General features: G+C 49.5%; 1 protein-coding gene across 11 annotated transcripts in view; it reads left to right on the top strand.

Moving 5' to 3' along the window:
- RREB1 (ras responsive element binding protein 1) overlaps positions 1-25,103 on the top strand; it is a 181,369-nt gene that overhangs the window by 76,774 nt on the left and 79,492 nt on the right. Inside the window, exon 2 of one of the 11 annotated variants that reach the window (XM_089918255.1) lies at positions 1-31. The exons of 7 other annotated variants lie outside the window; for them this stretch is intronic. The gene's annotated coding sequence lies outside the window, so the exon portion shown is untranslated. 3 more of the 11 variants (XM_089918262.1, XM_089918260.1, XM_089918267.1) reach the window with 3 other exon arrangements.

Genomic DNA, 25,103 nt, shown 5'->3' on the forward strand with positions numbered 1-25,103 from the left:
GAATACCTAGGATACAGCACCTCAGCTTGGAGTGAGTGAGCTGCCCGAGGCATTTGCGGTTCAGATAAGAGACTTCTTCCCTTTCCTGCTCTTCTTTTCTTTTCCTTCCTTCCCCCCTCCCTCCAAAGGCTATTGCTTTTCTTCTCAGGCCACATGTACTGATAGCCCTTAAAGAAAAGGTGGTTTGCCACTCTGGGGTGTTTGGGTATTATGTAAAGAGACAAGATGGGGACCTTCACTGCCTTGTTGTCTTTCATTGGCCTCGTCAGAGTGAATTATATCTGACCGTGTGACAGTTAATTGTACCATCCTTCCCGTTTCTTAAGCTGATAAGCCCCTTTCTGTCTGCCTCCATCAAGCCTCTTTGTTTGAGAAGTTCCTAATGCAGTAGAAGAACAAAGTGACAGCTTTCTTATTTACTGAAGTCTCTGAAACACATTCATTACGCTCTTTATCGTATCTTTTTTAGAACTTTACTCCTTTAACTTATATAATTGAATTGTTCCAAGTAGTACAAAGTTAAAACTTCCTTAAAAATATCAGTGAGTCCAGGAAAAAAAATTAAAATATTTTTTTAGGCGCTGTGTTTTCATTTCAGGCTATTAACAATGCTTGGTAATGTTCAGAGTAAGACACTGGGTACTGCCAGAGTACCAATTACCAGTTATGGAAACAGCAGTTGCTTAGCTAGTATTCAGTTGACTCAAAAGTAATATATCACTTCTGTGGAGGTCACTTATTTGGCATTCTGAGGTCCAGAATCTTTAGCCTGGGCGTGAGGGAGAACCAGCGGGGGGCAGAGGGGGAATGCAAGCTAAAGCTTTCGGAAGCCGGGCAGGCGGAGGAGGTCCGGGGCCGACACTCTTACCCTTGGTTCGTGATGGTCCTTTGGGCCCACACTTTACCACTATTTATTCTCACTGTAGATACGGCCCTGACCACCTCGTCTCCCATTTTCCAGTCCACAAGAAATTAGAGGCCAAAGTTGGTGGTTGAGGGTGGAGAAGAGCCATCAGAAGGAGACGCACTGAGAGCAGCAAGAAGGGATGTCCGGGGACAAGACGGGAGAGCGCAGACAGCACGAACAGAGGGGCCTTCTTTGTTGGTTCTTACAACTGCATGTATATCCACATGCTCTCGGTGCGTCTCTGGAATACAAATTTCAGTTAAAAAAAAAAAAGCATGGCTGACTGAGGCCCATGTGGCATAGGAGCAAAACTGAAGCGGGAGGGTTATGACACTAGTTTCCGAAGGCACCTTGTGTAATAGTTGTTCATTGTAGTGATCCTGAGTCATCGCCCAGAAAGGTTAGGTTAATCATATGTTGATTCACCATGCTCTGCTTAAGGAGAGGGGCAAGTTAGAAAGATACTTTATAGTGATTTACACCCAGGAGTTTTATAACGTCTCGATACTTCCCCCACAACTCTCCTCAGTGATGTGCAGCTGCTTTATGAGCTAACGTGAAGCATTAGAATCAAACTTCCAGTGGGTCCAGGTACATACCCAAATATTATTTATTTTGACCAGATTTGCAGGAAAAAAAAGTGATGCATTAACAGGTTCAAATGGTGTCCAGATACCATCATGAGGGTACGAGGGTCGTTTTTCTGTATTCCTAATGTGAATTGTTCTTTCATATTTTTAATTGAAATAATACACAGAATGTCATGGAGGTTGTTTTGTTTGGCTGCGTTGGGTCTTCATTGCTGCGCACGGGCTTTCTCTAGTTGTGGCGAGCGGGGGCTCCTCTTTGCTGTGGTGTGCAGGCTTCTCATTGCGGTGGCTTCCCTTGTTGCGGAGCACGGGCTCTAGGCGCATGGGCTTCAGTAGTTGTGGCGCACGGGCTCATTGCTGCACGGCATGTGGGATCTTCCCGGACCAGGGCTCGAACCCGTGTCCCCTGCGTTGGCAGGTGGATTCTTAACCGTGGTGCCACCAGGGAAGTCCTGTCACGGAGTTTTTAAAGCAGGGGCTACAGAAGACCCGCTATCTGGTGGGTACCATAGAAGTCATAGATACCCTGGGAGACGGAGTCTCTGTAGAAAAGGAGTTCTGAGTGTAAGGGAGGCCTCAGAAAACTTAAATATTAAAAAAATTTAATCTTAAGCCATCAGATGACAAATGGAAGGAAGGAGTGGTTTTTTTCCCCCCTCATCCCAACTATAGGCTCATTCTAAGAACCATAGGATTTAGAGCTGGAAGGGACTTCAGAGATCACTTGGCCTGTGTTTATGAGTTTGCCTTTGTTTTAGTGTGTATTCTTTCACAAATAATGTCTGTGCCCAGAATTGAACGTGTCACCTGGAGGAGCGTCCGTGTGGCTTCTTTGGCAGGAGGGCTCATCCTAACTTGAAAAATTAAATGTGCTCACTTGGCAGAGATGATTATATATTTTTAGGTTTCTTGTTAATTGTATTCTCAGTAGCTCCATTTTATAGATGGAGACCCCTGCGGGACTCTGTGGTGGTACACCAAAAATCTCCCTTGGCATCAGTAAGTATTTTTGGACATTTTCATGGAAATCCCAGAGTTGAAAACTTCCCAGGGTAGCTATTACATACTAGTAGTTCTCAAGCTACTAAAATTCACAAGCTGTAAAATTTTAATTTTATCTGCTTAAGCATAGAGCATTGCTAGGCCTAAGTTTTAATAATCATACTCATACACATATTTTAAATACATACTAGCTTCGAATAGTACTAAATTTAAGCTTTTTGTACACTTAGATTTGCTGTAATGCATAGTTAACAAATAAAATGGTTGGTATAGACTTTCCTGCTCCTGAATCAAATAGGTTTTGTGTTTTGGTTTTGTTTGTTTGTTTCTTACTAAGAGAAATTGTTCCTTTTGAAAATGTAATTAGTTTTGAAATTTGGTCTTCTGGGTATCCATGGAAACTATATACCTCCTGATTGCCATGCTGAAGGTGGAAAGTATTCTCTTATGGTGAGGTGTTTGTGACTCTGTCAGGGAAGGGAAATCTATATGAATTGCATATGAGAAATAAGAATTAGTTCTCTGGATGTTAGACGCTCACAGCAGATGGAAAAGTAATAAAACCTACTACTTCCCAGGAATAAAGGAGCGGGTCTCGTGCTGGCTTTTTGGAGTGTGGACAGCGCAGAGAGGGCTTGCTGGAGGGAAGGGGCATGGTGGAGGGTGGAAGGGCTTGGCCTCCTTCTGTGTCACGGCCTGTGAGGACCTGCAGCTCCTTGCTTGGCTCGGTTGAGATGATGTGCTTATGGCATCCACCAGTGGGCTGGCCTCAGCGACACCTGTTGAGAGGTTGGGATGGTGGGGCTGGAGGAGTAGGGAGGGAAGCATCCAGGCCTGGGTTTGAGCAGCTGCTGGCTGCCCGGAGCTCAGCCTCCATGAGTCATCTGTGGGTCTGGAGGCCAGCCGTGAAGAAGGAAGGGAGCGTTCAGTTAATGCTCTGATGCCCCCAGAGCACTCTGAAGGCACCACAGAAATTGTGGGGCAGTTATTAGCAGCTCTGTCCATAACGTTCATTGTTTGTTTAAATGCTTTCCCCCAGTCACGTAGTCCTAACCTTTTATTTAAAGTAAGTGCTGTGGGTCTGCTTCAAAAGCTGACGAAAATGGCTTTTATTGGACATCATCGCTTTATTTGTAAAGGGAGAGGTTGAAACCCAAAGAGAAGAATTTGGTCAATTGATTTAAGGTTGTTGGAGGACTGAAGTGTTACTTGATTGCTGGTCTTATCCAGGATTTTGAGATTTCAAGGAAAAGTGGACAATGCCTGCTTGTGTCCGAGGGATTCCAGCTGTCATATGATCTGCAGACCAGCCCCCGAGCGGGAGTCCACGGAGAGGGCTGGCTTCAGAGTGCGTGGGACGTGCCGGCTCGGGAGTCATGTAGCCAAGAACTGGTTTTGGTCATAGCTTTAGGTCTGCATAAAAGTTGCACGCCACGGGGACGTGACATTTGTATGGCCTGAGATTTAATACTTGGCGCAAGTTGGAGGAGGTGGCAGGAGTGAGTGCGCTGCAGTCCTGTGCCTACTCGTTGGCCATGGGGCTGCCGGGTGGAGAGAACCATCCTGTGACGCTCTCGCGTGAGTCCAGGACACGTGGACAGTGGGTAGAAAGAAGTCACCACCACAGTGGTGGTCTGTTTCACCACAGACCTCTTTGGGTATAAGCAATGGAAAGGGCCTTTTGGCTGTATAAAAAGCATCATGATTATAAACTCCTAGGACTTTACTTATAGCTTGATTCTCTCATTAGGAACATGATTATGGAAGAAATAAACTGAGCAAGTTAGACTGCAAAAATCACATGAGATTGCTTTTTCTGTGGCTTTCATCTTCTAAATGTGGACGTTCCTATTACGTCTCTCTTGCAGATGTACACACAGCGACTCTGGTGTGCAGATACATTATGAGCCAGCTATAACGTGTACATTCCCTAACTGGCTGAACAATAGGGAGTTTTCAGGGGCTTTGCAGGAGGGTACTAGCAGGATGTACTGCCAGCTTTCTTTAGCTCTGTGATTAGTAATGGAGCCACCTATTATCTGATTGCACATTATTCCTGTTATCCTAAGAGAAGGTTCCCCAGGGTTAGCTCCTCAATGAACAGTAGAGAAGTAACCCAGTGTTAGGGTATACGTGGAGACTTTATCGTTCTCCCCAGTGTCTTCAAGGTAGTATGGCATGAGATTTTTTTTAAAAATAGAGATGTTTAAATTTTCAGGTTTTCCTTTTTTTTTTTTAATGACTTTTTCATATCTCCTGAAAGAAATGAAAAAAGAAAAAAAATATATACTCACCAATAAAACCCAGGAGTTGCCAAATAACTATAAAGCATATTAGAGAAAGTAGTGTTGGGGCCTTTTTAATTAATTTAACTCTGGTTTTACAGCTGAATTATAATATGTGACCAAATGCATTACCTGAGTGTTTACCTTTTTTTTTTTTTTCTTTTTGGCCACGTGGAAGTACCTCAAGAGGTGGAATGTGACACACCCAGAGAATGAGGCGCTCAAGGGCCTAGGAACTTGAGAAGGCCAGGGCAGCAGGGCCTTTCATCTCCAGCTTAGCTCTGCCGGTGCTAATTGGGGAGCAGAGAGCCACTGAGCTCCTTCGGAGATGAGTTTTAAAATGTATGTGTGTGTGTGTGTGTGTGTGTGTGTGTGTGTGTGTGTGTGTGTCCACGAAGGGTTTGTTCTCCTGCCCTCTGTAGAAAGGGCTAGGGAGAATTCTAGCAAGAAATCCCCCCCACCTTTGAGAGACGTTGTAGATCCCACTCAACTGAAGTCCGTCTCACAAAGAGGGCCCTCCTGAGAAGTGCTGTTTGGTCCATAGACCAAAAGGACCTATGTGATTCTGTTACATATTTTTAAATTCTCTCTCCCCAATTCTTTTTTTAAAATTAATTAATTTATTTATTTTTGGCGGCATTTGGTCTTTGTTGCAGCACACAGGCTTTCTCTAGTTGCGGCCAGCCGGGGCTACTCTTCATTTCGGCGCGCAGGCTTCTCATTGTGGTGGCTTCTCTTGTTGCGGAGCATGGGCTCTAGGCACGTGGGCTTCAGTAGTTGTGGCTCGCGGGCTCTAGCACGCAGGCTCAGTAGTTGTGGCTCATGGGCTTCAGTAGTTGTGGCTCATGGGCTCTAGTGCGCAGGCTTCAGTAGTTGTGGCACACGGGCTTCAGTAGTTGTGGCTTGTGGGCTCTAGCACGCAAGCTCAGTAATTGTGGCGCTCAGGCTCAGTAGTGCTGGCGCATGGGCTCAGTTGCTCCGTGGCATGTGGGATCTTCCCGGACAAGGGCTTGAACCTGTGTCCCCTGCATTGGCAGGTGGATTCTTAACCACTGCACCACCAGGGAAGTCCTCCCAACTCTTTTCATTTTGTGTATTTCATGAATTTTCTAGTTCAAATTGAGGAGTTGTTCTAGGTTACGTTTTGTTTGGGCCGTGTATGTGGGGTTAGTGGTAATTTTTATAACAGAATCTTTATCATGTTTTATTCCACATAATCTGGAACGTAATATACTCTGAACAGTTCGTTACCTGCATGTCAAGTTGCAAATGTTCCTCAGTTAACTAGAAATTACGATTTTTTCTTTTAAGAGCAGTTTGGCGGTTAAATGGTGATGCTTTTACCTTAAAGAGATCACATCTTCTCCTATTTGGGCAAAGTACGATATCAGTTTGCACATGATTTAGTAAATAAAATGGAAACCTTTCCTTCTGGCCTGCCTTTTAGAGTCAAGGGATTTTGTGTGTGTGTGTGTGTGTGTGTGTATGCGCACACACAGGTTTTTTCATGGGACTTTTGACCCGAGTCCTTCATTGTATTTATTTTTCACATTTTCAATACTTCTTAGCATATTCAGCTTTCTAAATTATTGGCAACTGTTACGTAATCATGTTGCAGTGAAGAATTTTTATATCTGGTGAAAAACAGACCCAAAATGGGAGGATTAAAAAAAAACAAACTCATCTGTTTGATGAACTGAAGTGAATGAGAATAGGGTAGAAACCCTCGCTAACTGATTGTGGTGTAAAATACCTCACACCTGTGTCCGTAGGTTGGACTTAAGACTGATGCAAAGGCCCTTTTTATATAGCGGTGACAGGAAGTGTTTTAGTGGGCTTAAGCTAAGCTGTCAAACAAACTTTAAAATCTGAGTGGCTCAACGCACAAATCGTCATTGCTTTTCATGTGAAATCTGCTGCAGGCCAGCAGCTCTCTACAGCAGCTCCCTTCCCAGCAGTGACCCAGGGTCCAGGCTGCTGTCATCCTGTAGCCCCCTGCCCGCCACTGTGCATGCTTCCAGGTTGCCACAGTAAGGAGAGAGCCAGCAGGCCACACATCAGCTTTTAAAAGCTTCAGCCTGCAAGTGATGTGTGTCATCTTTGCCCACAGCCCATTGGCCGGAACTTGTCGTGCAATCTGCCGCATGCAGAGGTGCAGGGGTGCTAGGCAGTGTGGAAGAACACTTGGATATCCTCTGAGCAGTAAACTGCTTTGCCACTCTCCTTACTCTCTCTCATTCAGGCTCGCTGTGCCGATAAATAAACCAGGTAAGGCTTAGGCCCAAAGCATAGGACACAGGAGTTAACCGGTGCACAGGGCGGTGGTTCTCAGAGCGTGAGCCTCAGACCAGCAGCAGCCTCAGCATCACCTGGGAACTTGTTAGAAACACACATCCTTAGGCCCCGCCCTAGACCTTCTGAGTCAGAAATCTGTTACAGTACGCTTTCGGGCTGCTTGCTGAAGTTTGGGAACCACGGCCCTGGGTGAAGAGGATATCTGTAGCGCCCGTTGGACTGATAATTAGGGACTCAGCGCTGAAGCGCCGATACGCGTGTGGGCAGTTTGTGTTCTCCGTCCCACTTTGCACACATAACCCCCGTGCCCCACAGCAGCTGTGTGAAGTAGGTGTTACCGTTGTCTCCTCCTTGCCGCTGAGGAAACCGAGGCAGAGAAAGGTTCTGTAACTAAGGGTGGTGCCCCCACAGCTGGCAAGTGGGAGAGGCAGGATTTGAACCCGGGCGACGTGGCTCCCGAGCCCACGCCTCAGCTGCTGTGCCATCCTGCTTGCTGGCCCTGCGGTGGCCACCCTGCGGTCGTTTTCACTTTTTCTTGAATGGAGATGGTCTGGTGGCATGAGCAGGAAGTGTGGTGTGTCGGTGGCAGTTCACGTTGCGAGCTGAGCCCCTCACCACAGCCCCGTTCGTTGGTGGCTTATGTGTGTGGCGGGCTGCCGGCAGCTTGGCCGGGCCTGGGCATTGCGCGGCCGGGCGGCGGCCTGGGGCTCTTAGGGGCAGCACGGAGTTGCTAGCGGGAAACGCTTGCTCAGAGTGAGACGGCCAGTCACGCTGGAGAACGTTTCCTTCAGTTAGCCTGTGTGTCAGCTTCGAGCTGTGAGCGAAGCCCTGTTCTCGTCCCGTTGCCTCCTGATTCTTCTGGAGTCGTTCATTTTCCATCACCTGCCCTCTCTGAGATGCGCATCTGGGGCCTGATTCCATGAGGTGGTCTAAAGACGCTTTCTGAGTTTGAGTAGAGAAATGTGTTTTTTCTTCCAAGAAAATTGACTAAAGGGTTCTCCTTCCACTTGGGAGATCCAGGTCAAGTTAGATGCGATCTAACCTTTTGCATTTTGACTTGATTGAAACAGATTTTCCAAATGGCAGTGGGAACAGCTTTTCAAGCAGTTCCGTTTCCTTGCATCCTTTTCAAATTTTTAATGATTAACTGCATTTGCTTTCTTCCCGGTGGCTCTGTTGTGTGTTGTTGCTTAGGTGCGCTCTGCTGGCCCCTGTGTCCCTGTGTTCCTTTGCCTTCTTTGTCTCTTGTGCTCAGCAGCCTAGAACTGAGCCGGCTCCTGGGCAGCCCGGCCCAGGGTGGTACCAGCTTTGCCTGTAGGTAGAGGATAAAGATAGCATCACCCCTTTCAGTTTTCATGTTGGTTGGGAACAGCTGCGATGCTTCGTATAGCTCTGAACATAACATTTCATTCCAGGGTTGCTGAAATTTTTAGTTTTCTGCAAGCCGGGGCTTAACCACGGGGTTTTCACATTCAGACTTGGAGTCTAGCGTTTTCCTGTTAGAAACAGTTGCTTGTCTACTTGAGTAATTTAAGAGAACAGAGATGGTGGAGGGGGAGGGAGGAGACCATTTGTGTGTTTTTTCAAAGACCCAGGTTCTTCCTTTCCTTTCCCTTCATCCCTTCCTTTGCCTTCATCACGTTCAACAGGTTAATTTGTTTAGGTGCTCTGACAGAGGTGTAGATAATTGAAGTAAATCTTGAGTCAGATCTAAACAAAAGAAGAAAGAACTGACCTAAAAAAGAGCAACTGAACTCACACTAATTGAATCACCGGGCCCTGCGTGCAGATTTGCTGGGACCAGCTGACCCTGAGAACTCGGGAAGCCCCAGCCCATGCCCGGGGTGGGCCGAGTGCCTCTTAAGAACAACAACTGGGTCCTGAGCAGGTTCCTGGCTGCATTCTGCACCAAGGTGCATCTGATGGGTTTAGAGCTGCAAAGTTCAGCCTGGTGAGAAAAACACCGTGAAAGCCATTTGGGATGGGTTGGGCATTTGGAAAAGGTTTTCTCTCCCCTCGCAGACCTGGTGTCCTTGCTGTTTGTAGATAGAATCCACTTGTTTACTGCTGAGGAAAGCAGCTACATGTGTGAATCGGGCATCTGTTGAAAGAAACGTACCAGGCTTGCCTCAAATAGTAGGAATAAAAGATGCAACCATTTGAAATAACACGGTTTTCCTCCCTTCTCCTCAGCCAGCCATCCAGAGTAGGAAACAGGATGCCAGACTTACCCAGAGTAGGAAGAGGGGGTTCCAAAGGGCCTCCTGGCTCCTCCCCTGGGCCCATTCTTGTTCCCCAGCACCTTGAGGTCATGTGATTGTAAAGACCTAAGCTAAGAGCACCCCTCTCCCCGCCCAAGCCCCGTTCAGCCCATTCAGCCACTGCGTTCCCTCCCGCCAGCTCCCTGGGGTCTTTTGCTCCTGAAGCCATCAGTTCCCCTTTTCTCTTCCTCCTACTCACAGCTTCTGACCTGCTGCCTACTTTCTTGAGATTACTGATCCGTAGACTGAGTGCCTACTGTGTGCTCAAGATGAGGACCATCCAACTGTGAACTTCTTCAGCTCCCCCTTACGTTCGCTTTACTCTTGCATCTTTGGGACTCAGAGGGGTTTTATGCCCCTTGGTTGCTAGTGCTTTCACGTCTATTTGGACACCACATTCTCCCCCTTCCTGGGGACCTCACTCCTACCAGCCCTTGTTCCTAGGTCTGTGGCTCACAGTGGATGTTCTTCATGCTCCGTACTGGACCCTCTCATCTCCGAGTCTCCACTCAGCCAGTTCAGGCCTCCCCTCTCTGTGGAGGGGTCAATTCCCCGCTGCACTCATGAGTCCCAGTATCTCACCGAGTTACCAAGACCTTCCTTTCTCATCCACTCCATTTCTTCACTTGCCAAGTGTCTAAAAAAGTAATTGAGCCCAACCCCCTTAACAGTGGAAAACTTCTTCCCATCGCTGTGCTAGTGCCCCAGGAAATGGAGCCTGTGGCAGGAGCCACTTCCTGCTCAGCTCCCTCCAGGTCTCGGCAGTTCTTTGAAAGGCATTCAGGTTTATCTTTCCCTCTCTATTCCCTTTGTTCCCATTTCAGTCTGGTCTCCCTCCCCCACGGTCCCATACCTTGTTCAAACAGGTTTCCTTAAAACTCTGACATCATCCTCTGGTGCCGCCCCAGGCCCAGCCTGCACCCCCTGCCGCCCCGACACCCCCTGCCACCCCGACACCCCTGCCGCCCCGGCACCCCCTGCCGCCCCGGCACCCCCTGCCGTCCCGGCCCAGCTTTCTCATCTCCCCGCGACTGCCGCCCCGCACACCTTGGGCAAGCAGGACCTGGCTCCGGGGCTTCTCGTGGTCCCCCCTGGGTATCAGCTCCTCCAGGCTCTCTTCCACCTCGGACACCCCTCCACTTACACGCCAGTGGTTTTTCTGGACTTAAAATTAGTACTGCATACACAACACTAAATTCTCTTACCTTCTCATGGTTTCTTCTTTTCTCACCTAGGTGGTGAGCTCCTGGAACATCTCTTCTCCCCCTCCCCCGACTCCCGCCATCCCCTGCCCTGCCCAGTCGTGTAGTAGATGGATAGTTACTAATTGAGGTAACAATCATCAGGAAATATTTAAGGGCCTTAGGTGGGACATTTCCCCCCCCCCTCCACCTTTTGAAAGGAGATTACAGGTCTCATTTGTTTATTTTTTCAGACTGAGTTTTTTTTTAATCCTCTGACAGCTTGAAGGCCAGAAAAAATTGGTTAGTTCTCACCTTCAAAGGACACATGAGAAAACAAGGACCAAGCTAGCCGCCCCCCCCAGCCCAGCACCTTCTAACCTCAGTCACCACAGTCACTCTTCCCACTCCCCTGGTTGTGACTCTTGAACTTTACAGTTGATATAATCCTCCCTTTTACAGCCAGTGTATTTTATTTATGCATTGCGATTTAAGTAAGGACTGCATAGAGGGAATCAGTTTAAGTTCTTGGCTCCTATTTAAAAGGCTCACTAATGCCCCCATTACCTTTTGTTAATTAAAAAACAAACATCCTCCACAAGACCACCCTCTATTCTAGGTCTCCTTTGAGATTCCCAGGAATTGCTAGTGCTTGGGCCACATTTACACCTATTATGTGGATCTTAGAGAAGACCTCCTCAGTGCCTTCGGTGATAATATGCACTGTTTTAACCTAATATCATCAAGAAACTAACTTGGTTCCATCAGTTATTTCTGGAATAATGGGAACAGAACAAAACCATGTAAACCCAGTGACATAGACGGGGGGCTCACAATGATCTCTCCCCACCTCCTCTCTGTAGGACGAATTCTGCCTAAAATTATAACTGTTTATAGCAGGCGTTGGGAGCTTATTGGGGGAATTGATGCCACTAACTTTTATTGAGTTATTGCCATGTATCAGACACTATTTGAAGTGAATTACATGGTAAATCTCATCTTCATAAGAAAAAGGAAGGTTTGAAAATCTGATCAAATTTATGGACTCCCCCCCCCAAAAAAAGAAATGATACCACATAAATTTTACATAGTTTCAAGGGTATGAGTTTTGCGCTTGTCTGTAGAGCAGTGCTTATCAACCTGATCATATCACCCCTAGTAGGTGGCCCAGATTTATAGGATGAACTATATAAAAACCTACTGTGTGCTGGGCACTGGGCTGTGACTAAAGAAAGGTAAGGGTCAGAAGGGAGAGAAGGAAGGAGGGAACAGTTAAACAGCTTGAAAAGGAATGCAGTTTGATTACTTTCTTTCTTGTATCTTTTTAAAAAAATAACTTTAAATTACAAAAATCAAGTTTACAGTGGCATTAAATTATACTTTTATTTTTAAAGGACCACTCACTGTAGTCCCATGATGCATATCTCATTTCAGGTGGCCTCTGCCAGACTTATCCATGAATACGTTGTAACATAGAATGCCTAAATGTACTAGGTTGCTTTCTAACCTTGGTCTAACTTAACATTTTCCCATGTTTTCACACACTGACCTTCGCGAGTGAGGTGGGACTAGGCCTGAGCAGGTTTTGGGTAGACGGGGCAGGGAGCTGATGACTCGCCGAGAAGAAGCGAGCCTAGCTTAGGAGATGTCCCTCTGTTGTTGGTTTCGTGGGTTATTTCCCTTTATACATTGAAACTCTGATAAACCCTGGGAAGAATAAAGAAACACAGCAAAGTAAGTTACTTCTGGGGTCAGCTCACTCACTGCCCTCCCATGCCTTCCAGTTAAAACTATACTAGAGCATCTCTATTCCTGCTTTAGGGCTTGAAAACCGTGAGAAGCAAACGAATGAATTAAGGGCCACCATCTAGTAACTCAAGATTACTGGAGAAAAAGGATACCATAAGACCTACACTGTCCAGTACAACAGCTGGCTAGGCACATGTGGCTGTTTAACTGAAATGAAAATTTTAAATTTAGTCCCTTGGCCACATTAGTGCTCAGCGGCCACGCGTGGCTCGAGACTGCCGGACTGGACAGCACAGAGATTCTTTTCGTCTTTGGACAGTGCCGCTCTAGACCGTATCGATTCAGTAAAAGGTTTTACCCAGCATCTAACATGTTCGTTTTATAGGCTAGGCTCTTGAAAGGGAGAGCAGGATGGATTTCGGTTTTGTCTTGTTTTGTATTTGTTACAGTTTTGTGTGGACTTGTAACCTGTAAGTTAAGGCTGTTTAAGCACTTTCCCCCCACGTCAGCAGCCCATTTGACAATGAATACGCGCATTTATGTCTGCATATGTTATGTATTCCGTTCGACCGCAAGTGTCTCATCTTCCTGTGCCTGACAGCCCCCCGGCCCTCCTTTCCCGCCTCCTCCAGAACCTTCTCCTTTTACCCATCTGCTCCTTTCTGGCTAGGGACAGTCTTTGGATTTCTTTTAAACAGAACTCCTTGCTTAATCCTGCTACTCAGTAACCAGTCCCTTCCTGCTGTATTCTCTTCGTTCTCTCCTGTACTGGGAATTTTTCCTGCATCGAAGTTAACTGCCTTGTGGCCCAGTCTGTTGCCAGCGCAGGAAGCCCAGCGCCTCCCTGACCTTCGCCCTCACTCCTGGTAGCCTGGTCGGTCCCTCGGTGATGTTCTCCTGACCCCGTGCTCCTCATGTCTGTCCCTTAGACTGTATTGCAGTAACCTCCTATCTGGGTTATGTGCCTCTAATCGTCAAGTTTTTAAACTGCTGCCAAGAGTTTTTGAAAATATGGTTACGATTATTTCATCCCAGAGGTTTTCTTCCAGAAGAGTGATGGGGGCTTCAGTGGGTTCCCACAGCCACAGGATAAAGTTCACCCCTCTGAGGTGGAGCCTTGACCTCAGCATCGTTTTGCCAGCCCCATCTTTGCCGTTTCCCCCACTCCACTCTTCCTCCTTTTGCATAGTGGGCTGGTGTAGTCTGATGGCTCCCAAGGGTTTTGTTTGCATGGGCCAGAGACCGAAGGCAAAGCTCTGGCAGTTACACAGGGGATTGCCATTTTTTTCTTTTGCCAAGTAAGGGCGTTAAAAAACAGTCCCAACCACCTACTGTCTTTATCATTTCCTCTTTTTTTTTTTTTTAAAAAAAAATTTATTCATTTATTTAATTTTTGGCTGCATTGGGTCTTTGCTGCTGCGCGTGGGTTTTCTCTAGTTGTGGCGAGTGGGGGCTACTCGGTTGCAGTGCGCGGGCTTCTCTTGTTGTGGAGCACTGGCTCTAGGCGCGCAGGCTCAGTAGTTGCGGCTCGCAGGCTTAGTTGCTCCGTGACATGTGGGATCTTCCCAGACCAGGGCTCAAACCCGTGTCCCCTGCATTGGCAGGCGATTCTTAACCGCTGCACCACCAGGGAAACCTATCATTTCCTCTTAAAAGGGGACACTTTAACCTGAAAAAACGAATGCATTCAGCACTGTGAGAATCTCAGTAAGTCCTCATTTTGCTGGAGAAGGGTGAAAATGTAGGCATTTAGGAGCTAGTGCTCTCATGGCACGGTGTCCCATCTGGATGTACCTCTAGGGTCTCCATGCTTTTCCCTCATGCATTTCCTTCTGACTGGAATGCCCTGTCTTCTGAAAGCCGGATCTTTCCTCCAAGCTCAGGTTTGCTTTTGCCCCACTTCCCTCACGCTTGATGACTTACCTCTGGGGAGCCCTGCAGCCTTTCAAGCTTGTGGCTCATAATCCATTTTCCCTTGGATTGGAATTTATCTCTTTGTGTCCTGTCTACTCTATCTCCCCAGCCTAAGTATCAGCCTTTGAGGCCGGGGGCTCTATCTTCCAGCTCTTGGTGGTTCTAACATCTGGAGCTTGAAGTAGACTGATGTCTGAGAATGAGCATCATCCCGTTTCAGGGTTTCACAATGATACCAAATCTTGCCCTACATCCAGGGTACAAAAATAGCATAGAGCCTCTTAACTCATTTTAACCCCTGCAGAGAACGCACATTTTCTGTGCACTCGCCCCGGCTTTGGCTCTAGCACACTGAAAGCAGCAAGGATGGGCCTGGAACTCAAACTGCAGGAAACTGAAGACACTCATTTTTTTAAATGAAAGCTGTTTGGTGGCTGAAGCCGTCGAAATGATAAGTGAGAAGAAGCTGTGAAAGTTTCAGGGCCTGGCAACTTTGATGAATTAATATGTCCCTTTGTTTTCCCTTTCTTCAAGCTAAAAAAATTAAAACAGCATTTGCCTAATGTTGTGGATGCGAATAATAACATCTGACTGTATTCGGGTTGTACAGAATGTGTGACTGGCACTGATTGCGTGGTACTTTCAGAATCTCCACGTAAGGCCAGCGGAACTAGGAATTACTTTGCATATCCGTCTTCCAAACTGTGATCCCATTAAATGAATCTTGGCTGATAGGGTAAAAAAAGTCATCCCCACAATTAGTAGTTTCTTGGTGGTGAAGCCCCGAGAGGGTTATTCCTGCCTTGGCTACGGCATAGCATTAGGGGTTAACTACAAAGAATAAAGAGACGGTGAGGTTTGTTTTTTTTTTCCTCACATCCCCATCTAAACAGCACAGCATTTTCACTGTGGCTAGGTAGCAGATTGTATAATCTGTTAGACCTTTATTTTTTCCCCCTTAGGCAAATTCTGTTTCCAGATTGGAAACCTGCCAGGATGTCCCTGGCCTCTCATATAATTTTGGAAAATTGTCAGTTATAATTCCGATCTGTTAAGTAACCAGGGCCACTCTCTCGAGTTATATTTTGACTTCTGCATTTTCGTCGTGGGGCTGGCAGAGCATGAAATTGGGTTTGTGTGAACATGTGCGTGCCTGGGTGCAGTGGACTGCGTTTTTTTTCCAGAATTGTAATGAAGCATCTTAAAGCGCTTTGAAAAAGTTTCCTCGGGCATATTCAGGGAGCACGGTAGATGCCGTTGTTTCGCAAGTTTTCTGTTTTCTTTGTCTGTACAGGTTGTTCCTGACTTCGTGGCTGGGAGGAAGTTCAGGACGTGGAGCGCTTGCCGTTCGGCCGGTGGGGCTGAACTGATCAGCTGGCTCCTGTTCTCAGATGGGCCAGTGACACAGCCCAGTCCTGTGGCGACAGGAGAGGGGCCGTACAGGAGGCAGCGTGTTTGGTGGTGTTGCATGGGGGCAGTGTGGCCGCTCTGGGCTGTGCACACTCTTTTTTACTCTGGTATCTCGCCTCATAAAAAAAGATCCTAAAAGTACCGGCTCCATTTTGGAGTGTTGGCACAGGAATTGTTGTGGGTTTAATGCGTAACCTGGCTTCTGTCACTCATTCGCCCCCATTTTCTCCACTGCCTTGCGTATGTCACCACTCCATCACCTCTCTCCCGCCCCTCCCTCTTGTCTCTGAGATTGTGAGCGGTTAGGGGACGTGTGTTTAGGCCAGAAAGTTTTTTCTTTTCATTAATTGGCTTTGGAAAGATTCCTTATACCCCAGAAAGGAACTCTGGGGGACTGTTTCAAACATCTGATCTTATCATCCTCGGAACCTATTAACTTCACATGTGCTGATGTGATGCCAAGAAAATGGAAGTCCTGGCCTTGAACGCGGGGAGTCAGGGCCCTCTGTGCTCTGGTGTGTTGGACGCCCTCTGGTCGTCCCACCCCGTAAGTGGCACACAGCCCCACATCTGCCTTAAGAGGTGGAGTTTGGTCCTGGATATTCATGAGACTGCTTGTAGCATGAGGCAGGTGGAGGTCTTTAGAGACCAGGCCTAAGAACACCCAGGCATCCCGGCAGAGCTGAGTCTCATATGAGAGTTAGGCCTGGGAAGGACGTCAGAGGTCATGGCCTGTCCTCGCTCTGCAGACGAGGGGTCCGGTGTATCCCAGACCACTTGCTTTTTATGCAGGGAAGCACGTGGTGTGCTCCCTGCGTTCCAGTAGTTAAGGATGTTATTAAACGCTACCGAATTACTTTAATAATAGCAGTATAAACTCAGACTTCAACTGGAGCTACCGTAACTAACTTCTAGGGTTTTCTGGACTTTGATGAAGAGAGCTCTTAGGTTTGCTGCGGACGGAAAGCAGATATGTGCGTGAGCCCGGAAAGCGAGCTCTCCTTGGAAGCGGTGAGCCTGTACCACACGGAGGCGCGGGGGTGGGGTTGGGAGGGTGCTGGTCGACTGCACCTGGAGGCTTTTGAAGCCCGAGCTGAAATGGATGCTGGGTGGGTGTTGCTCGGCATCGTTCCAAGGTTTTGGAGGCCAGTCATATTTTAAACGAGTCAAACAGCCCTTCTAGGCGAGCTGCAGGAAACCCAGCCCCTGGCTTCATGTTGTTGCGTGGTCAGGTCAGCGGGAGATAAAAGGCCGGGACTGTTGGAGGCGAGGCCCCTTCTATCACTGGATGGCAAACTGTTAAGGGAAGATAAAAGGGAAGAGCAGGGATGTTCTTTTTGAACAACACGAGGGGGCCTTTATCGCAGGCATTCAAGTCGAGTGAAGGGGGTGAGCAGGGAAACCTCAGCTTTATGGTTGCAGGCGTGTTAGAGAACTCTCCTGGAGAAGCGCGGAGTGGTTTCCCAAACGCACAAGATCAGTTCTGTACCACGGAAATATTGGTAGAGGCCAGTCTTTTTCAACCACAGCGGTCCATGTGACTAGGAATGTCTGTAATGTTGGTAGTGTAATGTCAGCTTAAGTTAAATGGGCATTAGCTTGGGTTTCCAGATCTTCGTGCCCCAGAGGTTTCCCTGTGGAGGTGTGTGACCCTGGGGACCGGGAGGAAGTGTCAGGCTGGCCTAGCCAGTGGGGAGCGCAGGAGGCCGGCTCAGTTTCCTTGATTTCTCAGTGGCGTGTGCTCTCCTCTCAGGTTCCCTCCTCCGCTGGCTGGGTTCTCGCTTGGGCCTGAGAGCCTAAGGGAGGGGATCTGTCCGACTGGTGCGGATCTCCCCTTTTGGAATTTCCTTCCTGTTCTTTGTCACTTTAGGGTGAGTTTAATGGCTTGTGAAGGGGTAGTCGTTTTCTCAGGGTGGGGCTTGTAAAACGGGACCCCACCTTGAAGAGCCTGGGCCTGGTCAGGGCCGCCGCGTGAGCTCAGGCAGATGCAGACAGCAGACGTGCTTTGGGCACAGTATACTTGTTTCAGACCCGCCGGGCTTCGGCCCTTGGTTCAGCGAGACACCCCACACCCTCCTGGCTGTTGGGGAGAAACAGAGCCCAGGCTTCCTCCAGGACCGGCTGGTCCACTACTGCCCTCCTCCCCAGGTGCCTGCCCGGCAGCTCTTTACAGCTCGGGGAGGGGGACCTCGGCCGCACGCGCCACTCCTCCCTCCCAGTGCCCCATCCTGCCCGTAGCAGCTTTGGGCCTGTGCTCAGTTTGCTTTAAGAAACACCATTTGCTTGCTAGTGTTTTTGGTTGGTTGGCTTGTGATAAACACTTATCAACGTCTTGTATCTCAGATTATTTGTTTTTCTTCATAGATAGAGTGGTGAATAATTTTCTTAGAGGCAAAATAGAGGGGAAAATGGTCACTCGTTAGGAGGCATAGCGGGCAGCCCTTGGAGCCCGTGGTCGTTGGGCCCAGCACACTCAGAGTCATTCTCAGCTGACAGTTTGTAATGTCTGCTCACCCACTGTGAAATTTTGACCCCAGCTGACTGCCTTTCTGATACGCTGGGTGAGGAAAGATGTGATCTCCTCCTTCCACTGAGCTAGAAGCTTTTCCAGCAACACTTTTATCTTCCGCAGAGTCATTTTGGTTTTATAAGGGGTGTCGTGCTGAACCCGCCCTGAATTCTGGGAATGTGCAGCCCAGATGCTAGGGTAACCACCTGTCCTGGGGGTGCTCAGCTGGCATCCAGCCCCTCCTCAAGGGAAAAGTAGAGAATCCTGTTTCTGCAGCCTGACCCTTTACCGAGCCTATTGGAGAGAAGAGACAGCCCCACGACCTCAGGGCCTGTGAAAGAGTTGCAGGATATTGCCTAAAACTCTGCAAACTGCTACTGAACTTTACCCCAGCTTCCTCCCCAAGCTGTAAGTGTGACTGCAGGCGCTGAGGCCCACATCAGAGGAGTGTCCAGAGCAAACGCAATCACTATGGTCCAGCTGCTGAGAGGCTGGGGCAGCTTGCGGGGTGTCAGCTGCACTGTGCTCGGGTTCTAGAGCTGGGAGGGGAGAGATGCAGGAAAGGGTGGGGAAGAGCCCTCGGGTCCTGTGGGAGCCCGCGGTGCAGACTTCCTTGATTAAGCACATGTGAGGCTGACCAGGATTTGTTTCAGCGGTGACCTGAAGCCGGAGGCGTTTTATTTCCTGCTGGCCATGCAGCCCTGGGAGCTGGCAGCAGCTGTTTTACTCCTAATTGTCGATGGGATTGCATTTGTGATAAGCTAAATTATATTTATACTTCATTGTTAAACTTGGGGGCTGGAGCAGAATTTTTTTTTAAGATCAGCAACCTGGGCCCTGCCCTCCATGAGCCAGGGCAGTCCAAGAGGGGTGCCGAAGGCGGATGGAGGGGCTGGGGGAGGGCCAGCTGAGGGCCCAGCTAACCTGGAGCGTCGGGAGGCGAATAGCGTGGCATCAGTAGCTCACACTGGGCGTGCCGTGCCGTTTGTAAAGTGTTTCAGTTAATGTTCCTTTGATTGATTTCTGTACTGTAAAGTATGGAGGTCTGGTATTACTAGCTTCATTTTCCGGATGAGGGAACTGAGACTCAGAGACTCAAGTCGCTCCACTGGTGGCAAGCTGAGTTTCCAGTCCAAGACAGAAGACTCCACGTCGTGTGCTCCTTAGGCTGTGCTGCTGGGGTGTATTCTCCTGGTGCATCCTTCTGAATCTTACAGTAGGATGAAAAAGGGGCTGTCCTCTTAGAAGTGCTGAATCTGGAATTCAGAAGGCTGGTCTGTCTGACTTGGTCTCCCACCCATTGCAGGCCCAGGTTGTGGTTATCCACCCTCTGCTTGAACACTTCCAGAGACAGCGAGTTCATTACTTCACGGGGCTGCGTTCCTTCTGCGGGCAGCTCTAGTTGTTCACAGCTCTGGTATAAAGAATTATGGGGCCCCGGACCAGTTTCTTTGTGCCTCCTGCCCAAACCCCGTTCCCGTCATGGTGGACACGGGGGAATGTGCGCTCTCTTCCACGCACCAGGCCTGCAGGTGCCTACAGTTCCTTCAGCCATTTCTTGTTTTCCCCCGGCTTGTTTCCCAGTCCTCTAGCTTGCTAATCGCCCCTCTCTGGATGACTTTTCCATGATCCTTTTTGTGACATCAGAAAGTGCAAGAATTTCAGAGTCGGGCAACCTGGGCTAGAACCCTGGCTCTGCCCCTGCAGAGCTGTGTAATAGTCAGCAGATAACCTAATCATTACCTGATACGATTTGGGGGAGGAGTAAATATATGTAAAGTGCCTAACACATTTTCTGGCCCAGAGTTTATGCCCCAATAGATAATACCCCGTAGTTATTAGAGAAGGGATACTCTGAAAGACACATAAATGGATAAACACTAGACTTGTGACATACCCTGACTAAAATCCTGTTTTCTCTTTTAGCAATAGCTTTCCTTTCTATTTAAAAATTCTTCAGCCAAGATAAGATGTGGAGGCCTCTCCCCACACTTCCATATAAGCCAGCAGAGCAGATCTAAGGGTGGGGCAGGGACCCTAACCCTTATCCGCCCCCCCCCCCCCCCACCGCAGGGTGCTCTTGTGAGACATCTCCTGCCTTAGGGAAGGCCCGGCCCTGCCCCGGGGGTAGGTGAGGGTGCCCTGGGTCCTCTGCCCCTCTGCTCAGCCTGAGGGCTCCTGCACCCCCTTTCTCACCAGCTTCCTTGCAGAGTAGAGAACCATACAGGTGTCTGCCAAGTTGGGCAAGAAGGTGATTAAATACCAGATCCTGGTGGCCGGGAAAAGATTGGCTCACCTGGGGAGAGGGACAGGGCTGCGCCCATGGGCCACCAGGCCCCTCCCTGAAGAGAGGCCACTGAGAACAAATGGTTGCCGTGTGGCAGCTGCAGAAGCCGTGGCTCCGAGTCTGGCAGCAGTGAGATGAGATCGTGGTGGGGCGATGAGATAGGGGTGGGGGGCAGAGCTGCAGGGGTGGAGTCAGCTCTTCGCAGGAAGGCATGTAATTGGGACCTGGCCCCGTTTCCTCCCTCCAGAGAAGCCAAGAGCCCTCACAGAGGGATGCAGGAGGCAGAGTGGGGACCGCAGGACGGTTTCGTCCAGCATATGTACCAGGAAATCTCCCCACCTTTCCAGCGGTTCCTATTTTAAATAGTGAATTTACTCTGACTCACGTAGATAGGCTTGGTGAGCAAGAACCCTGTCTTCCCGGTCGGCACTCGCCTCCCTGCTGAAGTTGTAGGTAAATGTAGCAATTAAAACGTCCAAGTGGTTTTTATTTTTAAAAGAGAGACTGTCCCTCTCCCTTGTGGCACCCCTTCCCCACACACTTTACTGAATATTAGAGTGTTCCTTTTGAAAGGTAGCATCAGCAGCCTGTGTTATTCCTGGTACCCGCTGGGGCCCCTGAAGCCTGAGCGGGAAGGGGCAGCCGCTCTAGGCCGTAGGAACAGTCTCCGTTCCATTTTTCTCCCTCCACCGTGGGTCACATTAAGAGAGAAACCGCAGTAGACAGTGAGCTAGTTCTGAGGCTGGGGGTACTCTGGGGTTGCCTTCCCGCCCCTGCAGCACATTTACTGCCAGGAGCAGCAGAGAAGGGCAGTGACCTGGGGGGACTGTGAGGGTGTCCAGGGCCACCGGAGATCCCGGCCAAAGGCCTCAACTTTGGAGACCATCCCTCAGCACCCCGGAAGGAACTTATCTGTGAGTGACACAAGTTTGGTGAATGCTGGAGAGGGGGCTTTGAGGATCCAGAGCTGCCTGGGGGGGAGCCCAGGCTGAGTGGTTCTGCTTTCTGTGCACTGCAGGCTGGCCCTGCCCTGTCTGAAGCTCACGTCCCACACGTGCCCACTCCTGAGGAAGCTAAAATAGCCCCACATAGATTTATCCCTCTCCCTCCGCCCTTATTGTTTTTAATTTTTTTTTTTAATTTCTTTGTGGTAAATAAAGCTAAAGTTAGAACTGGGGTCTGAGTCTCTGCTCCAGTGCCTTGATTTTTGATCCTGGGAGTATGATAAGCCAGCGGCTTCTTCCAAATCCTCATAGAAGGAATGTTTTTCAGGGAGATCCTTGGTTTTGTGTCACCCTCCTTCCAGAATTCTATGTAAAGCACTGGTCCTCAAAGCTGGATCTAATCCCCTGGGAGCCAACAAACAGACTCCAGGGCCCGCCCCCAGGGGAGTTTCTGATGCAGCAGTTCTGGGTGGCGCCCGAGAACCTGCATTTCTTCTTTCTCTCAGTTTAATCGAGATATAATTGATGTACAGCACTGTGTTGGTTTAAGGTGTACAGCGTCATGACTGACTCACATTTATTGAGACTGCATTTCTAAAGCAAGGTCTGTGATGCCGCTGGACGGGACGACTCTGGGGTGGCCGTGCTGGAGCGAGGGTCAGTAGTAGTTAACCTCTCACTGAGTAGATGAGACTGTAAGGTTTCCTTCTGATGCTGAGCAGGGCCCTGTGGGGCTCCCCAGCACGGAGGACTTTTTGTCCCCCATTTCTTGTAGGCAAGACTCCAACCTTCGCATGGTGTTTGCTTAATTTTTTTTTTTTTTTTTTTGTCGTATGCGGGCCTCTCACCGCTGTGGCCTCTCCCGCTGCGGAGCACAGGCTCCGGACACGCAGGCTCAGCGGCCATGGCTCACGGGCCCAGCCGCTCCGCAGCACGTGGGATCCTCCCGGACCGGGGCACAAACCCGCGTCCCCTGCATCGGCAGGTGGACTCCCAACCACTGCGCCACCAGGGAAGCCCCTGTTTGCTTAATTTTGATCTGTGCAGTTCTGCGGCTCACTCTCCACCATCTGTGCTCCCCATCTCCTGCCCCCTGTACTTCCTACACACGTGTCTCCTCCACACCCCAGGAGAGGACCCCAAAGCGTGGACTCCAAGTCTGCAATCGATTCGTGTGGAAGCGGAAGGCCCCGGAGGACTCAGGTCACTTCTGAGCTCGAGCTCCTGTCAGTGGATCAGTGAGATCCAGCCTCTCCCACAGGACTGGGATGTTTGGGATTTCAGGAGCCTGGTGGCTTCCTTCCAGTTGCCTGCTTGGAGAACCACAGGGTGTAGAACGTGGACCCCCATCCCTTTTCTCAGCAGGGACCGTGCGTGGACGCAGACTCCGTGCAGTGAACTTGTTAGTCTGGGGTGGGAGTCCAGTCCTTCTCCTGCCAGAGGTGAAGGTGGGAGCAGAGAGCACCTTCTTCCTGCCTAGAAACAGGCAGAAATGGGAAGCCACGCACTGGAGGGGCAGAGGTGACTCAGAAGACCATTGTTAGAAGTCCGAAAATGTGACAGGGAGTGCGTCTGTTCTCTCAAGCCCCGCGCTAGGAGTTGGAAATGTTGTCCAACAGAAACTGAACAGAGTTTAGAATCTGGATTCGCTTTGCTCTCCCACCGTGGTCTTGGGGGCTGTGCAGTGGGGCTGACCCTCACAGGGTTGTTGTTACAGGGATCGAGTAAGATGATGCACTTTAGCTTGTGGCAGACAGTGTTCAGAAAGTGTTAGCCGCTCTCATCATTAGTCTTCATTCTAGTCTTTCAGTGCGAGCGTCGCAGAGGTAGAGTTTGGAACAGAGAGGCTTCGACTGGTGGCAATCCGGGAGGCTTCATGTGAACAGTGGCCCCTGAGGGATGGGATCAGGGGAGGGGTGCAGGTGTATGTTCTGGGGGAAGAAACTGAACAGAGAGTGTGAGGGCCGGTGGGAGAGAAGGCCAGAGGAAAACTGAGGCCAGAGCACTGCGAACGTGGGTCAGCAAGTCCTCCATCCAGAGGGGGCATGTTGTGGAGGCAGAGCCCAGAAGACCACCCGGGGGCCACACACACGGCCGTGGGACCCCGGGTTGCTGCCCTCCCCGCACCTCCCGGCTCTGCCTGCACGTGGCCGGTGCCGAGGGGTGCATCCGCGCTCCCCCTGCGGGTAGGATCCAGGGCTGGCTAGAGCAGCTCACCGTGCCCCGCTGTACCGCTCGAATGCTCTACGTGACACTCCAAGGCTCCCTTTGAGCAAAGCCTGTGCCAGCGAGGGGGAGGGGGCCGTGCATGGGTTGCCGCCCTACCCAAGGCATAGACTGAACTCTCAGCCAAGAAACACATCAACTTCCTGGAACTCAGAGCCGTAGTCACAGCTGTCAGCCTTCAGAGCACACGCGAGGCCGTCCTGGTTAGAGGAGACGGTTTTGCCCCGAGCTTTGCAGGCATGGCCGTGATGCACACTAGTCGGCTTGGGTTTCATCCCCAGCCTAGCCAAGACTTCCTGCATCAGTCAGCCCATCCTAAGAGAGATGTCCTTGCTGCTTGTTAAGCCCCCGAGTAGCCCAGAACATTTTAGTATCTGAACTCCTCTAAACTCACACTCTGTTAGCCGATCCTGGGTTGGCCCAAACCGGCTGTTTCAATCAGGGGATCAACCATCCCAAGTATTTGTGGACATCTGTGTAGGCTCCGCACCGCCTCTGTCCTGGTTCGGTGTTGTAAAGCTCCCCACCGTCTGGTTTGTGGGCTTCTGCTGTCATCCTAGGCATCCAAGCTTTTTCCTGGGGGCCTTAGGACAGAGTTTAGATTTCACTTCAAGAACCCTGCGGGTTTTCATAAGCTGGGAAGCTTTGTTTCTAGACCATCTTCCCTTTTATCTTTCATCTCTTCTTTGCTATCTCATTGACCTGGAGACAGGATCCTTAATCTTTGCTTTCTGGCTTCGCATAGCATTGTCCCTTATCTCCTCTGGGGCTGGGGCTGGCCTGCCCTCCCCATCATCCTCACAGAGGGACCTCTGCCCTCTTCAGGCCATCCTGCTTCCATCAGATCTGGGCAAAGCCTGTGGGGAATGCAAATCCAGAAATGCAGCAGCCTCCCTCAGGAGCCCGGGACCCACCCCTTCAGCTTCCTGGAGGTTCTGTCTCCAGGATACAGCCTCTCCTCATTGGTCCTTTTCTCTTCTCTTCTCTTCTCTTCTCTTTTTCCTTTTTTTGAGGTGGTGGTGATAGAGCTAAGGGGTATCTTGAACTTTCTTCCAAGAACCGTCCTGTACTTTTCCACTCTTGGAGTTGTGTGAATCCCTCAGGCCTGGTGGAACCCAAAACAAACAGAGTAGTGACTCTTGTTACTCAGCTTAATCGAAAGACATTCTTGATATTCAGATCATTTACATCCAAGATCAGAGGATGGAAGTTTCAGGGTCAAGTCTGTCAGGTTGGCCCTCTCCTCTCCTTGCTTCCCCTTGTGGATTGAGGAAGTTACTTGGTGGACTTTTTAAAGTATCTTTTTTAAGTGAGGGGAGGGAGTGGGTCCATATTTCAATGAGAGTCTTAGTTATATTCTGGAAATTTTTAATTCCAGAGACTTGTCTCTCTGATTGTGTTTTGTTTGTTTGTTTTGCGTTATGTGGGCCTCTCACTGTTGTGGCCTCTCCCGTTGCAGAGCACAGGCTCCGGATGCACAGGCTCAGCGGCCATGGCTCACGGGCCCAGCCGCTCCGCGGCATGTGGGATCCTCCCGGACCAG

Source organism: Delphinapterus leucas, chromosome 10 (genome assembly GCF_059928025.1).
Source record: "Delphinapterus leucas isolate spDelLeu-1000000601 "Yukka" chromosome 10, BTC_Dleu_Yukka2, whole genome shotgun sequence".
In the NCBI taxonomy this organism is placed as follows: Eukaryota; Metazoa; Chordata; class Mammalia; order Artiodactyla; family Monodontidae; genus Delphinapterus; species Delphinapterus leucas.